The sequence below is a fragment of the Cupressus sempervirens genome, chromosome 7, assembly GCF_028749045.1.
Source record: "Cupressus sempervirens isolate cs-2001-9-10 chromosome 7, ASM2874904v1, whole genome shotgun sequence".
In the NCBI taxonomy this organism is placed as follows: domain Eukaryota; kingdom Viridiplantae; phylum Streptophyta; class Pinopsida; order Cupressales; family Cupressaceae; genus Cupressus; species Cupressus sempervirens.
In genome coordinates, this window is record NC_143124.1 from 871,186,296 (window position 1) to 871,201,324 (window position 15,029).

Consider the following 15,029-nt stretch of genomic DNA (forward strand, 5'->3'; position numbering starts at 1 on the left):
AGTTCTTTGTAATTTTTCTTTCTTAGTGTGAAAGTGGGTCTACCTTGCTGGTGTTGAAAGTTGAACTAAAATTTTAACTTCAACTTCAACTTCAACTTCAACGTTCAAAATACCTACATAGGGAAAGGTCACACCTTTATCAGTATTAGGAATAGGAAGAAGTGAACTAGAACTAACGAAAGTTTCTTGTGGCACTTGCTCTAAATCTCTCATCTTAGACTTCCTTTTCTCCTTTAATCAATTTTTAGTTCTTTCAATAACTAGTTTTTTCCTAGCTTGAAAGTCATCTTCTTTAGGGGATTCCCAATCTATTTTTGGTAGAGGAAAGGCTTCAACATGGGCTATATAGAAAGGTTTGAATACTTCTTCATCATTTTTTTCCTTCACACTTTTTATATTCAAATGGAGATTATATTCCTTTATCTATTTCAAAGTAAGCCTAGACCACCATCTTTTCCTTACCTCATAATCATCCTCACAATCAACCTAGAAATCACCTAAATGAGAAACATCAAGAATGTAGGACATAATTCAAAAAAGGGTTGAGAAAAGTACTTACTATAAAAATTGGGATGGATTGTATAGGTTTCCAGATTCATCATCTTTACTTCATGTTCCAAGGCAAGAGCATCCTATATAGATTTACAACGATAATGACCAAGCTCTATGGGAAAGGTACAACCAGAACCTCTCCTAGCCTTGCAACTCTTGTCAACTTTTTCTCCCTTGCAACAAAATTCTATTAGCACATAACCGTCTAAGCAACACTTGGGCAATTTAAGAGGCTTTCCTTCATACCCACCAACTCAGTTATATATGAATTTAGAGAACTGGGTAAAGAAGATATCATAGATGGATATAAATTGGGTTGCTTCTTTAGTTAATATTTTCTATTCTTTCCCTTATATTTCAAAAACTAATTTAGCAAGGAAAGTATCTTGTACTCTTTTAAAATCACCATGATTCTTTGCTTTTTGCAAGGAAGAGAAATATTCATATATGGGCATGTCATTTACCCACAAGGCATGAAGAATTCTGACCCATTCTTTGCATCATACCAATTCTAACAAGTATGAGCTCGTGTAAAAACCAAACACTCCAGATACTTGGGAAAGCTTTTCATGCAACCTATCTACTATGATTTTTGCCTAGTTGATGTGCTTCTTGTCACTTAGGATGGCTTGAATAAAAAAATGCATTCAATTTTCCTAGTTGAATTCAAGTTTATTCAAGAGGGTGATTACATCCTTTATTTTAGGAAACATGTGCTCTCTGGTCAAAGGGTGAGGAAGATGAGACCCTCCTTTCTCTGGCTTGAGTAACCAATTTTTTGCAATAGCATTTTTGAATGTGTTTGGGTTTGATGCAAATTTTTCATTTGAAAGATGAATCATCTAGGCTTCATATTCTTCTTGTGAAAAAATCCTTAAGGTGCCCATGATTGTGACCCTGTTCAAGTACACCAAAACTGATCCTAGGTATGTCTGAATACATCTTTAAGTGGAATCATATTGATTTATGCATTCTAAAAACAAGCTCCGAACAAAGAACTGATTCTGGAAAACCAACAGCTTGCAACAATCCACTCTTGGCTATCTTTTTGCTATAGACCCAAGATCTGTCTTTGAAAACCTACTTAATAGCTTGTCAATTTCCTTGTCAGCTAGGAAAGTATCTTTTAGCATGGGTATAAAAATGGTGAAGTAGGTGGTAGGATTTCCTTTAGGTAAATTTGGGTGAGACCTAGCCATGGGAAAAATAGCTAAAATAATCCCTTTTAAACCAATAAGAATATATGGAAATGAAAAAGATTCAACATGACTACCCATGTAAAGAAGTAAATCTAATAGTAACCAATGAGGGGAATAAAAGGATTAATTTTGAAGAAGAAACGATAATGCACTTCCATGAAGAAACCCTATTGCAAATCACTTATGACTCCAAAGAAAGTATGAACACTTACCTCATTCAGTAGATAGTGTAGACACCTAAATTTGATTACACCGCTTTGGTAATCCTATTTAGCTATCTCTAAAGGCATCATTAATTAAATTCCTATTTAATTAATCCTTTTGCCATCCCCTAGTTGATTAATTTAATTAATCATCTATAGTCCTAATTGATAAATCAAATAAATCAAATAACCCATTATTTATCAATTAATCCTATTCTCCTATCTAATTCCAAATCCCAAATTTATTAAAATCACTTTAATAAATAAAACCCTCAAATCTAATAGCCCCTAAACTATCCTAAATCCTCCATTTAGCCTAATCCACCCCATCCACCCATACTAACCTAAGCTTAGCCACTACCTTACCCACCCTCATGAATGCCATCCACTTGTACATCTCTAACATCCTTAATCTAATACTAACCCAAGCCTAATACCCCCCCAACCTTGTCACATTCCCTAAGTAAGCTTAAGACTTTCCTAAGCCAAACCAAAGTCTCATCCCTCAAAATATCCCAACCACCAAGCCATGAATGCTCTTACAAAGCCATGAATGACTCTTACAAGCTCATTCATTGCTCTTACAAGCACTTATGAGGGTCATTTAAGGCCTTGGGCCTCCTTTGTTGACTCATCCTTGCCCTTTCCTCTACCCAATGACCCTGTGACATGTGTCACTCCCTAATTGGTGCTAAACAAGCACAATCCATGTGCTCCCCTTTGAATACATCTTGGCCCTCCCTAAAGCTTTCATCTCTCCTTGCATCTTAACCCTCCATTCCTCCAACTCTTGGCCTATAAATTACATCCCCTCCCAAGCCATTTTAGACACAATCCATCAAGTAAAATTATAATGCTATTTTGAGAAACAAAGCCATCAACCATACCCTCATAATGCCAAATTGAGAGCTCACAAGGCTACCAATTTTTCATTATCCATCTCCAACATTGAAGAAATTGAGCAAGAAATTGAGCATACATCCACATCAAAGGACACATCTACAAAATCAAGGAAGCATGGAGTGTTTCCTCCTTTTGGTTTGCATTCCTTAATTGTTTTCTTTGTCTTATCATAAGTGTGGCTTAATTTTATGTATTTGAATGCTTTCTTTCTAACATTGTGTTCCTTAAGCAAATAGAATTATAGCTCTACAGATAGCATAATGAAAAAGAAAGGCATATTAAAATAACCTTATTAGGTAATCACATCATAATTCAATATGGAAGGTATAGCTTTGACAGGAGCATTTAATCATTAATGAGAGTATTTTCCTTTGCACATAAGAAATCTTTCTACCACCCTTCATACAAATTATTCATTTTAATGTGTCACTTCAACCTTTTTAGAAAGTTTTTGGTAAATCTTCATACTACCACTTTTAGTCCTTCATGAATATTTTGGGCTAGTGAATTGAACTCTTGAACCAATTTGAAGTTCAAGATTTCAAGTTCAAAGTTGATAAATATAGGGATTCTAGTGTATGAAACCATCATAGGCCTCGGAAAGGAAAATGTGATTGAAGAATTATTCATGACTTGAACAAATGATTACGTGAAATTCAATTTCAAAGATGCCTAGAATTCAACAAATAACATCAATAACACAAAACTTGGACAAACATATGGACATAGGAAATGAACTTTGAACTTTGAACTTAATTAGTTCAGAGTTCAAATTCAAGGAAACAAAATAAAAAAGTTTCAACAAGCAACGTGATAGGAAAAATAATAGATGAACATTGAACTCTGAACTTAATTAGTTCAAGGTTTAAGTTTAAAAACTCATACCAAAGGAAGAGACATCAAAAACTTTGAGCAACATGTATAAGGCTTTTACATGTGTAACAAATATGATTCACTTCTTTGTAACAGTATGAAACTGAATATGATTAAAAGGATTGTAACTAAAGAAAAAAATTGACTAGCCAGTATTAAAGATGTGAGGACATGGATTTTTTATTAGAAACAAGATATAAGTAACCATTAGATCCCCTTGTATTATTGTGTGTTTGATATTAAGTAAAATGGCCACATTAAGACCAAATGATAGGGCCATAATTTTGGAATTGTTATTGGTACCATCCTCTTGATTCATTTGCAAGTATCTTTCAAAATTTTCACATCATGATGTAATCAGAAATTGTAATACTAATACCACATTTTCCTAGATCACCTTGCTAAGAACCATCATGGTAAAGTTTAAATGAACCTTCAAGTTGAAGCAACTATTCAGCCTCATGTTTCATTTTTTATTTCACAATTTTTTTACCATAGATCCATGCATAGGAAGGAGTTTCAAGGCCTCCCAATGATTTTTAACCCAAAAATCCTAATAAGGAGAGTGTTCAAACTTTCCAAGTTGTTGTCAATATATGATAAAATCACTTCATAAATACTCTTTTCAATATGAAATATGACATCAAAAAGGATCATTTTTATTTTAATATTATTTTATTTATCTCTAACCAATATTCAAGGAGCCAGAATCCAAAGAGAAGTATTCTACATGATAGTTGGATAGATTAGTTTGGTTTGAATAGGATTTTGAGAGTTATGGGATGTTATCATAGGGAATGCATGCAAACATACCATTAATGTTTTGATAAAACAAGATAATTCCACATAACTGATGACCTAACACTTAGAAAATTAGTTTTGATTAATATTTTGGTGATTTCTTATCATAGAGATGATATAAAAGGATAATTTTGTTGGTAAGAAATATTTGAATTTGAGTTTTGATTTTTTTTTTAACAAAGACTTCTACACTTTTTTTTGGTTGATAGAACTAGAGTTTTTGTGTTGTGATCTTATATTTAAGATATTTTTTGTTTACTATAAGTTATGACATACACAATAGATAGAAGAAGATAATGTTGTGAGTACGATGATCAAAGGCTATGTTTGAGAACATACCTTGAATTTCATCAACATATGTTTCCTCTTTAATTCAAACAATGATGGATGAATGGGTACATCTTATCCACATAGGAAGTCATCATTTGAAGCATCAAGGCACCAAGTAGGAATAAAAATGTCACAGGGTTCATCTTTGGTTATATTTTCTTCGACTTTAAGCTTAGGTTGCATTTTTTTCTCTTCTTCAAGCCCAATTGTATCAAGTCAATCAAAATGTTGTTCCTACACATTTGTGTTACCTTCTTCATTAGGAATCATTTCTTGATAATCTATCTAAATAGACATAGAATACCCATCTTTTTCATGCATGCAAATTCTAATGGATCCTTTCAAACATTCTGATTGGGAGATATTTTTTAATCAAGAAATAATTCTCATATTGCTCTTCTTTTTTATTTGTTTGCAATGTTTGAAGTAAAGAAGGATCTACTTTGTCAGAATCAAGGTGTGAATTACCATAGAAGCTCTTCAAAAATTGTAATGTCCCCTATTGGGACTTGAAATTAATTATATCTCAACTTTCTTCTTACAAAATTATTTTATATCTCTCCATATTTCTCCTTATTAAGTAAAATAAGTTTTGAAGGGGCCCTAAAACCCTATACATTAAGCTAAAGATTTAAACCATTAAGCCCACATAGACACAACCTAACAAAATAAGATAGGGCAGCAAAGAGACACAAAGCCAACCATTAGAAGACAATAGTCGAAGGACAACACAAATAAAAATTTAAAAACACAAAGGCCAGAGACGACACAACAAAATGTTCCTTAGGCCATGCTATTAAGAAGATTTTCTCCCTGTAGCCAAGTTGATCCATATCTTCGGCCACCTTTTTTTTATTTTCATCATCTCCTTGGTGAACGCAATAGCTTTCTTCCTAGTGATGGACCTAGTCATTTTCCTTGGGCCACCCTAATTGTCTCGAGAGTCCTCCTAATCCTCAATGATATTCACAATGGCCTTATCACCTACAAAGCTATCCATATTGTTGATCAGGATGTTAATGTGTTCATTGGAGGCCTTCATAATTTTGTAGCTCTAATCAACAATGTTCCTCAAAGTATTCTTTAGGCTCAAAGTCCTATTATCCAATTCAAGAACCTTCGCTTCCAATCTGTAAAAAATAGCCATGTCCATGACAGTACCCATGTTGACCCCATCCCCAATCTCAATATGAACACTCTTTTGAATGTTGGCCTTATCTTCCAAGTTATTCATCCTATATTTCATATCAATGACTTCATCATAAAGTCATTTAGATAATTTTACATTGTTAATATCTTCTTCTTCTTTTTTTGCTCTTAGAGTCATGCCCTTCCGTAATAATAATATAAATTATATCTTTTTTAATATGTATTATTATTTTTTTTTTTTTTAATACTACTGCATAGTATGTTTATTTTATATATAGTAATATTTAATTCTCATATGTTAAAAATAACATATTATACAATATTTAGTATGATTATAATAAACTATAACATTATTTATATTAAATTATTATATGAATTTATTATTTATCTATATTTTAATTATATAATTCTTATTTTGATGGTAATATTATAGTAGTCCACTCTCAAATTTTTCTTGTCCTCCACAAAAAGAAAAATCATTTATACATAACTTTCTTGTAGACATATCATATAAAGCATATAATTGGATGTAGGAAGATTTTAGTAAACATCATAATGCATGAAAATACAAAGTAGACATATGGATGCACAAAACATGAAGCAAACATATCAAAACACAAAGCAGGCACATGAATGCATGAAAACATGAAGCAAAAATGATGTAGACACATAATACATGCATTCTTAATTAATGCCTTAGAGTTCACTAAAGTCAAGAAGATGATTCACAAAATCTACTCTTCGATAGAACTCTGAAACCATGAGTGATTGTTACTATTAGTACACATGTGAATATATATGTTTCAAAAAAAACGTGTCATGATAAATTATCCCAAGTTGATCCCATACTAAGTCCAAGAGTGAAACTTTGGCATCGGTGGTGGTGTGTATACATTTACACAAAGTGGCCTACTTAGTAGTATGCTTGTTTTATTTTGTTCTTATTATCATTCCTAGTCAAGAAGAATGCTTAGGATGTAAATAGATTGTTTAGGCACCAAAATCAATGGTCTTCCTCAAGATTTTGGTGGATCCAAGCCCTTAATCCAATCTTCAAATAACTTCAAGGAAATTTGATACTATCTTGGTTAATCCTCAAGGCATCTTACAGGGACATTGATCCTTACCCATCTTAGAATAACCAATTGGTTGGACTAGGCTGAATACACTTCTGTCATGTTATTTAGGTTATAACTCTTGTCTAGAAGGAATTTTATGATGCAACACACCAAACTCAATGGTCTTCATCAAGATTTATGTGGATCCAAGCCCTTAATCCTATCTAGGAGTAACCTCAAGGCAACTTGATCCCATCTTGGTTAATCCTCAAGACATCTTATGGGGATGTTGATCCTTACCCATCTGGGAAATGATCAATTGGTTGTAATTACACAAGCCTTTCCCGTATTACATCCCTATTCCTATTATTTTCTTGTAGCTTAGAGATAATAATTGTCTTGAGTATGTTAATTAAAACAATAATGATTTCAGTATTCCACTATTACATTAAAACAGATTGTACGATGCATACCTACCTCGGATACAAGTGAACCGAATGTCTTCTCTTTGAGTTAATGATAATGATTATATAATATATATGACTGTATTAGTTGTTGACTAATATAATTGTCCTTATTTCCTTATGTCCTTCCGCACTCAACATTTCCAAGTCAGAATGCCGGTGAATTGGACCATCTTCTATGTATACTTATATTCCCTGCATTCGCCTGGTTATCTGTTGTTCACTAGTTATCTTCTGCGATACGCTGATCAAACCACTATAAATCTGGGGTATTAATTTATAAATATATATGCTGTCACCCTGGTATGGTTCGTTCACTTCTGATAGAGTGTTATTCTCTTTCTTACCCTCAATCTCTTAACTGGCCATCTTTTTTTAGTAGTTCAAACTCTTTCTCCATTAATCATTTTGCTGCCTCTTGACCATCATATATACATTTCATTCCCGAGCAGATCGGAAAAAATTTAAACCGCAGATGCAGCATTGGAATAGATAAAGATAGTATATATTACAATTTTATTTTACTCTATCCTGTTGCGAAACCATCTCTGTTCAAATCTGATTTCTTCACACGGAAAAATGAACATTTTTCTCTTGTTGTCTCTTTCACCTCACGAATTGGAACACTTGAAATTTGTGTTACATATTTTTGAAATGGTTTATGCTCAGATATGATATATTCTTTTACTGCACAGAAGGATGTAGCGTCTGCAACACTGCCAAGCTCTGTAAATTCCTGAAAGGTATGACAATAGCCTTAGTCGAGTAGAACTGTAGATACCATTTGGCAGATATATGGCCGCCCAGAACTTGTATATATCATCCAGGAAAGTTCAAACCAACCGAAAACTCCATTTATGATGCATGTGCATATATTCATGCGAGTATATCACCATAGTCTTCGAGTGCCCTTGTTAATATATTTCGCCCAACAATCATTTTTTTTAATGAAATATTAAACTCCAGCTATGATCGTCAAGTGATACATATTCACGACAATTATAATACGAAGTCTCAGGAAAAAAAGAGACGGGCCCGCAGGAGTTTATAATGTTTAAAACTTGCTCTGAAATGCTAACGTCTGGCTAGCTACAAAAATATACTTCTCAATAATAATACATGAAAACGTGGCTGCCCTACTCTTCTCACTGTTATATGAAGTTATCTTGATATATTTAATTTTTTTTCCTTTATTTTAAGATTTGATTCACATAAAAAAATCTTTAGATGTCTATACCTTTTTTTAATGGGATTTTGGCACTCTATTTACCGGTTTTAGATGTTTTTGAGTCTATGTTTTCTCTTCCATTCATTTGCATGTAATTAAAATTTTCATATCTCTAATACTAAATTATAGTTTTACCTCTTTGAACATTTACAGATTTTAATATAGAAAACTGTGTGTCCAGTTTGATGATGATCTATACCATTTTTGCTTACCAAACAAATTAGTAATAGCTCTTCTTTATACAATTTGTAGCAATAGATTACCGGCTCCGCAAATAATATACTCTTCTTATTGAGAAAAGAAAACAATTTAAGTTTTGTCAAAGTCTGTTTTCTTTTCTTTCTTTTCAAAACATAATTGCAGTTAACCTGTTTCTGAAGTAGGAACGTGTCAGTTGAGAAAGTGGTTTTTTTTTGCAGTTACTTTAATTTAGTTTTCTGTGTGGTGATTTAGTCATTGAGCTAGATCACAAGTTGGCCTAGTGGTGGAGAACTTGTACTCTTGGAAGAAAGGTCACAAGTTCAAATCCCACTGGGGGGTAGGGTATGTATGCCTTGTTTGTAGCGCCAAGCGCCTCTCGAAAAAGAGTACGAGGTAATCCTCACCATATGTAAACCCAAAAACTATGGCATAGTGTCGTGGACTATAAAACCCACTTACTTACTTTTTTATCCTTCCACTCCGCATAGTTGTCATAGTTTCTGATTTTCCATCAAGAGGGTCATGATAGATAATGGATCGACCTTAATTGAAGTTCATCAAAACAAATGGATACACTAAGAAAAAAATCATAAATGAAGTCATCACTATCGAGGCCTATGATAACTTGGAGTGGACCATTGACGGAACCATCTTAGTTCCTAGTAGAGTAGGCCCCACTACTAAGAAATAGTTTGTCATGTAATTGATCTTAATTTATTGATATTTTTCTGATCTTTGTTTGATAGAATTCATTGCTGATAAATTCAATCAATCCTCTTCCTATAATCTCATCAATGAATAAAGCAGACAGAGGTGCTCAGCTTTCCATTTAAACCCTGCGCCATCGACATTGAAAATACACAATTTTCACCGAGTACTCCAATTTTTAATCACTGCAATGTACGATCACATTAGATTTCACTTCGTTTTCTAATTTTGGTCAGTGACGTCTATACAGCCACGAAAATGCACTTCCATACGAAGGAGTGCATTTAGAAGAGAATATAAGAGTCAATAATAAGATAATAATTATAGCTAAAAGTTTAATTTGAGATAAAAACACTATTAACTTGGATTAATCTAGTTATAAAACTTGTAAAGATGTTATAAATAGTATTATAAAGTTCTTAGTTAAAGAGATATTAATAAGATTCATGGTCCTAAATTGCCAAGTTGAAATGCTTTAATTCGACGGCACAAGAAGAAGAAATTCAATATTTATCCTACTCCTAATGATGACTTACAAGTTAATATTCCCTAGTATTATTTTTCACTCTTACAATCATGTCCTTTCATAATAATAATTATATTATATTAATAAAAATATAATTCAATAATTTCTTAAATCCTAGATAATTTCTTCACTACAATATTATCTTTGAAGAATGATCCTATTTTCCTTGTGAGCAATGATAACCACACCAACAATTGGAGAGATTGCAATCAGATTGTTATCTAGTTGCAATCTTCGTTCGCATTTGAGAGTGACAACTCCCTCATATGATGTGGGTATTTGTGTTTTCATGTACTTATGACCTGAAAATACATAAAGAAGGGAGCATAAAACTCAATAAAGATAACAGAGGAAACTCTGTTGGTAGATATATGAATACCAAATAGGATTTCAGAGAAAAAAAATAATTACAAAGGGTTTCAAGTGTGAAATGAAATGATGAGCAAAGAAAAATACCAAACCCTAACATACGAAAGGATATAGTATTCTAACATAGTTGGATAAAGACACCAAGAAATAAATGCATTTTGTCACATCTATTACATAGATCAATGAGATTATTGGATTCCATTAATACACAGAGAGATTGCCTATTTAAAGTATGAAAAAGTAGTAACAACAACTCATGAATAGATTTGAGACATACAACTAAATGCACTTTGTACAAATTCAAAGACACTTTGTACATAATGTAAATCCAAAGCTCTCTTATAAATTTCTCCAATATTTCACCTTAACAAGAATTCCTCCTTACATTACATAACACTTATATTTGTAAGCTTTACAAAATAACTACCTTAACTCCTAGGTTAATGCCTAACTTATTTTCACTGGATTTGCCATTTGGAGAGCTTAATTAGCCTCAAGAAAACCAAGTCAGAGGTTACGCTGAAGTATTTATTCATCAGCATTTGATTCATTTTAACTTCAATCATCTTGTCATCCTAATATACATATTTAGGTACCTTAACCTTTCCAATTGAAAAATGGTCATTCAAATAGAACATTTCATGAAGGAACACCAATTCAACTAGTTAGAAGTTCGTTATTGTCATTTTTAGAAGAATTTCCCATTCCAAGCTATCATATATGTCTCTCTCATTCATTCAATATCCTCTTCAATGACATCAATTAAGTCAATGTTCCTTTTCAACATGGTGTTGATAATTATCTAGAATTTCTCACTTATCAACCATTTTGAGGCTGATTTAGGAATCACTTTTTTAACCTATTCTGACACCACATAATATTCTAAGAGCATACTAAATTTGTGATCATGGATACAACATTTGCAACAATTTTATGTACATGTACCTCTTTACAAAAGATGGGCCATACATCCCTCATAAGCTCAGGGAAATATGTAAGAATTTGCCTTAGGGAAAAATCACCCAAGACAAAGGAACTCAAACACAAGCACAACAGTAGACCAAAAGAGTATGATTATAATAATGATATGATATTCAATTTAATGTGAAAGTACACTAGGAGTGCCTATATATAAAGACCTATGGAATGCTTCTAGAATGCCTAGGAGTCATCACACTGCTAAGTCTTACAACCAAGCACATGTCCACCAGAAGTGGATTATCCTCCATTAAGCATAGGAGTAAGTGTGATGATGAGAGGATAAGTCTACAAAGGTGTAACACACAAAATTATATTGTAGACACCATGTGCTAAAATAACAGTGCTAATAACTATGTTGTCTACATGAAAAGTCAGATAACTATGTAAACTCCAGTGTTGTAGACACCATGTGTTGAATTAGAGTTTCTTACTCTAGTGTTGTCAACATGACAACTCATAAGAGTACTCAAACTCCTAAGTGTCTCACCTAAGAAATAATAAAATCATGCATTGACTTAAGTAAAATTAAGTAAATTGTAATAAGTAAATACTTATTTACGCCAACACCCCCCCTTAAGTGCAACTTAGGGGAATGCACTTAAGCTTATGAAAGGTAGGATGAAATGCATAATGGGTCCTAGCTACTAGGCCATGTTAGGTACCCATGTACATAATGTAATGCAATCTCTCATAAAGTGGAGAAAGAGGGAAAACCTCATGGGAAAAACCCTCCCCTACAAAAAGAAATAAAAAGACAAGATGCATGGAAGGATGGAGTAATCAAGACGCCCCCATTACAACATACATCAAGTATATAAAAAAGAGAAGTAGGAGAAGGAAAAAACCCCATAAGAGGAAAAAGTCACCCCCCATAAAAAAGAAAAAGAAGCAGAAAAGGTAGTCCCCCCCCCCCCCCCCCCCCCCCTCCCCAAAAAAAAAAATGTAGAGTGTTGTTCAGTGATAGCTACTAATGTAGAAGCTAATTCATGACTACTGAATAATGTTCCTCCCCTTTGGAAGAAAAAATGGTAGAGGTACATGTGAGATGCTTTCCCTATGTGTAGAAAAAATCCTGATGATCAATGGTGTCTCTGAAACCTGCTCAACTATCCATGTGTCAATGTTGATGGTCACTTCTTCCAATACTGCTAAAAAGAAGAAGTGCAGATCTAGTAAGGATGTATGTAGAACATGTTCCAAAGAGCCATGTATCTCCTCAAATGATAAAGAGACCTCCTGCAACTATTATACATAAGGATCCACAATCATATCAACCTATGAAGACTAATCATGTAGAGAATGGACAGAAGGGTCAGAGGCCCTCGCAACAATTGAAGAAGGATCTTCTTCATCAAAGAGAAGATGTATATCATCAAAGATGTCTCCCAAATCTGCTATTTGTGACTCCATGAATAAACCTAAAATATCTATCAAGAAGTCATCACTTGATGTTGGAGCTGGAAGACAAGGTGTAACCTGTTGTGCTAGATTGCATGGACCTATCACTGGAGCAATGGATGAAGTATTCCCCTCAAGAAAGAGAAGAAAAATGTCATCAGTTATGTCTCCCACATCTAAAATGTGAGACTTCAAGAATAAACCTGCAATATCTAGAAGGAATTCGTCCCATGAAGCTGAAGTAGGAAGACAGAATGTTTTCGGCTACACTAAATCAGAAGCATTTGTAGCTAGAACTAGATCAGTAGAATCAATAGGAGCATCAAGAGGTGGGATCTCATCTAGAGTTGGAGGCACCATAGTTGAAGTGACTAATGATGGAATGTCTTTTGGAAAAGGAGGAACTGTTAGATCTCCATATTCTTTCCAAAGAGCCATCCACATATCATAAGGGTGAATGAGCTTTTTAATGACAGGCCAACAATCTAAACTGATATTCAATATAATCATATCCAAAAGTATGTTAACAAGTGGTTGTTCTTCAATGTCAAAGATCAATTCATTGGAACATAAATAAGGAAATACTTCCTTATGCTCTCTTCGTAGATGATCAATGATTAAAGCAGTCCATTTGTGATAGTTCATTTTTTTCAAAGGGGATCTTATTCCATGTTGACATGTGTGACAAAACTCCTCTATGAGATCAATGAATGTATGTACACCCCAAAATGCAAGAGAGAATCAAAGAAACCTCCCCTAATGAAAGATTTTGGCACTTTATGCTTAGTGTGATTACAATAGCCAATTTAGGGCCTATCTCTGAAAGAGTATTTCTATCCATAGAAGTCTATAATTCGATTATAGATCTAGAAAGTAAACAAAAATTTATGCACTTTCAAAAAAATGGAACTTGATTATGTGTCCAAATGAGCCCGTACTAAGCATTTGAAGTTGCAAAAATTGGGATTTACGATTTGCAAAAAAATTCAGGAACAGAGAGGTCAAACATCTTGCACCAATGTTTAGATCACAAAATTGAGTTTGTATGAGGGAGATATCATTGTTTGAAAATCACCTCTATTATTATTATTCTTGAATTGTCGCAATTGCACCTCAAAAAATCAAATGACTATAAATTTCACCTCAGATATCTAATTTTTGTGAAACAAAAGTTGATTTGGGGGTTTTTGACCTTCTAAATATGATGCCAATATATGATTGGCACCAGCAAGCTCCAATCTATACCTGCAAAGAATCTCTCTACTAGCCTGATGGCCAAAATGTTTTTGGACAAAATATGCAGATCTGCAAAAATAATGCTGAGAAATTGTAGAGACTGAAATAATAAAATATACAGCTTTGAAATGATCATACCAAATTCACAAATTGGGCCTTTAGGTGTCAGTTTGGAAAAAAAAATTCTCAATTTTGACTATGGCCCAATATAGGCAAATTTATACTCAAATTTCACCAAATCAACATTTTGAATGCAATGAAAAGGTCCACTTTGGCTTTAGACACTCCTAATAACTATGATACTCTGGATCTGGGTTGAGGTATCCTTAGAGAGGTGAAGCAAGAATAGTCTTGAACAACTATGTGAAGAGAATCTCCCTCAACTCTGATACCATGTAAGAATTTGGTATAGCTCTGATACCATGTAGGAATTTGCCTTAGGGAAAAATCATCCAAGACCAAGGAACTCAAACACAAGCACAATAGTAGACCAAAAGAGTATGATCGGAATAATGATATGATATTCAATTTAATGTGAAAGTACACTAGGAGTATCTATATATAAAGGCCTCTAGAATGCTTCTAGAATACCTAGAAGTCATCACACTGATAAGTCTTACAATCAAGCACATGTCCACTAGAAGAGGATATCCTCCATTAAGCACAAGAGAAGGTGTGATGATGAGAGGATAAGCCTACAAAGGTGTAGCACACAAAATTATGTTGTAGACACCATGTGCTATAAAGTAAGAGTGCTAATAATTGTGCTTTCTACATGAAAACTCAATTAATTATGCAAACTCTAGTGTTGTAGACACCATGTGTTGAATTAGTGTTGCTTACTCCAGTG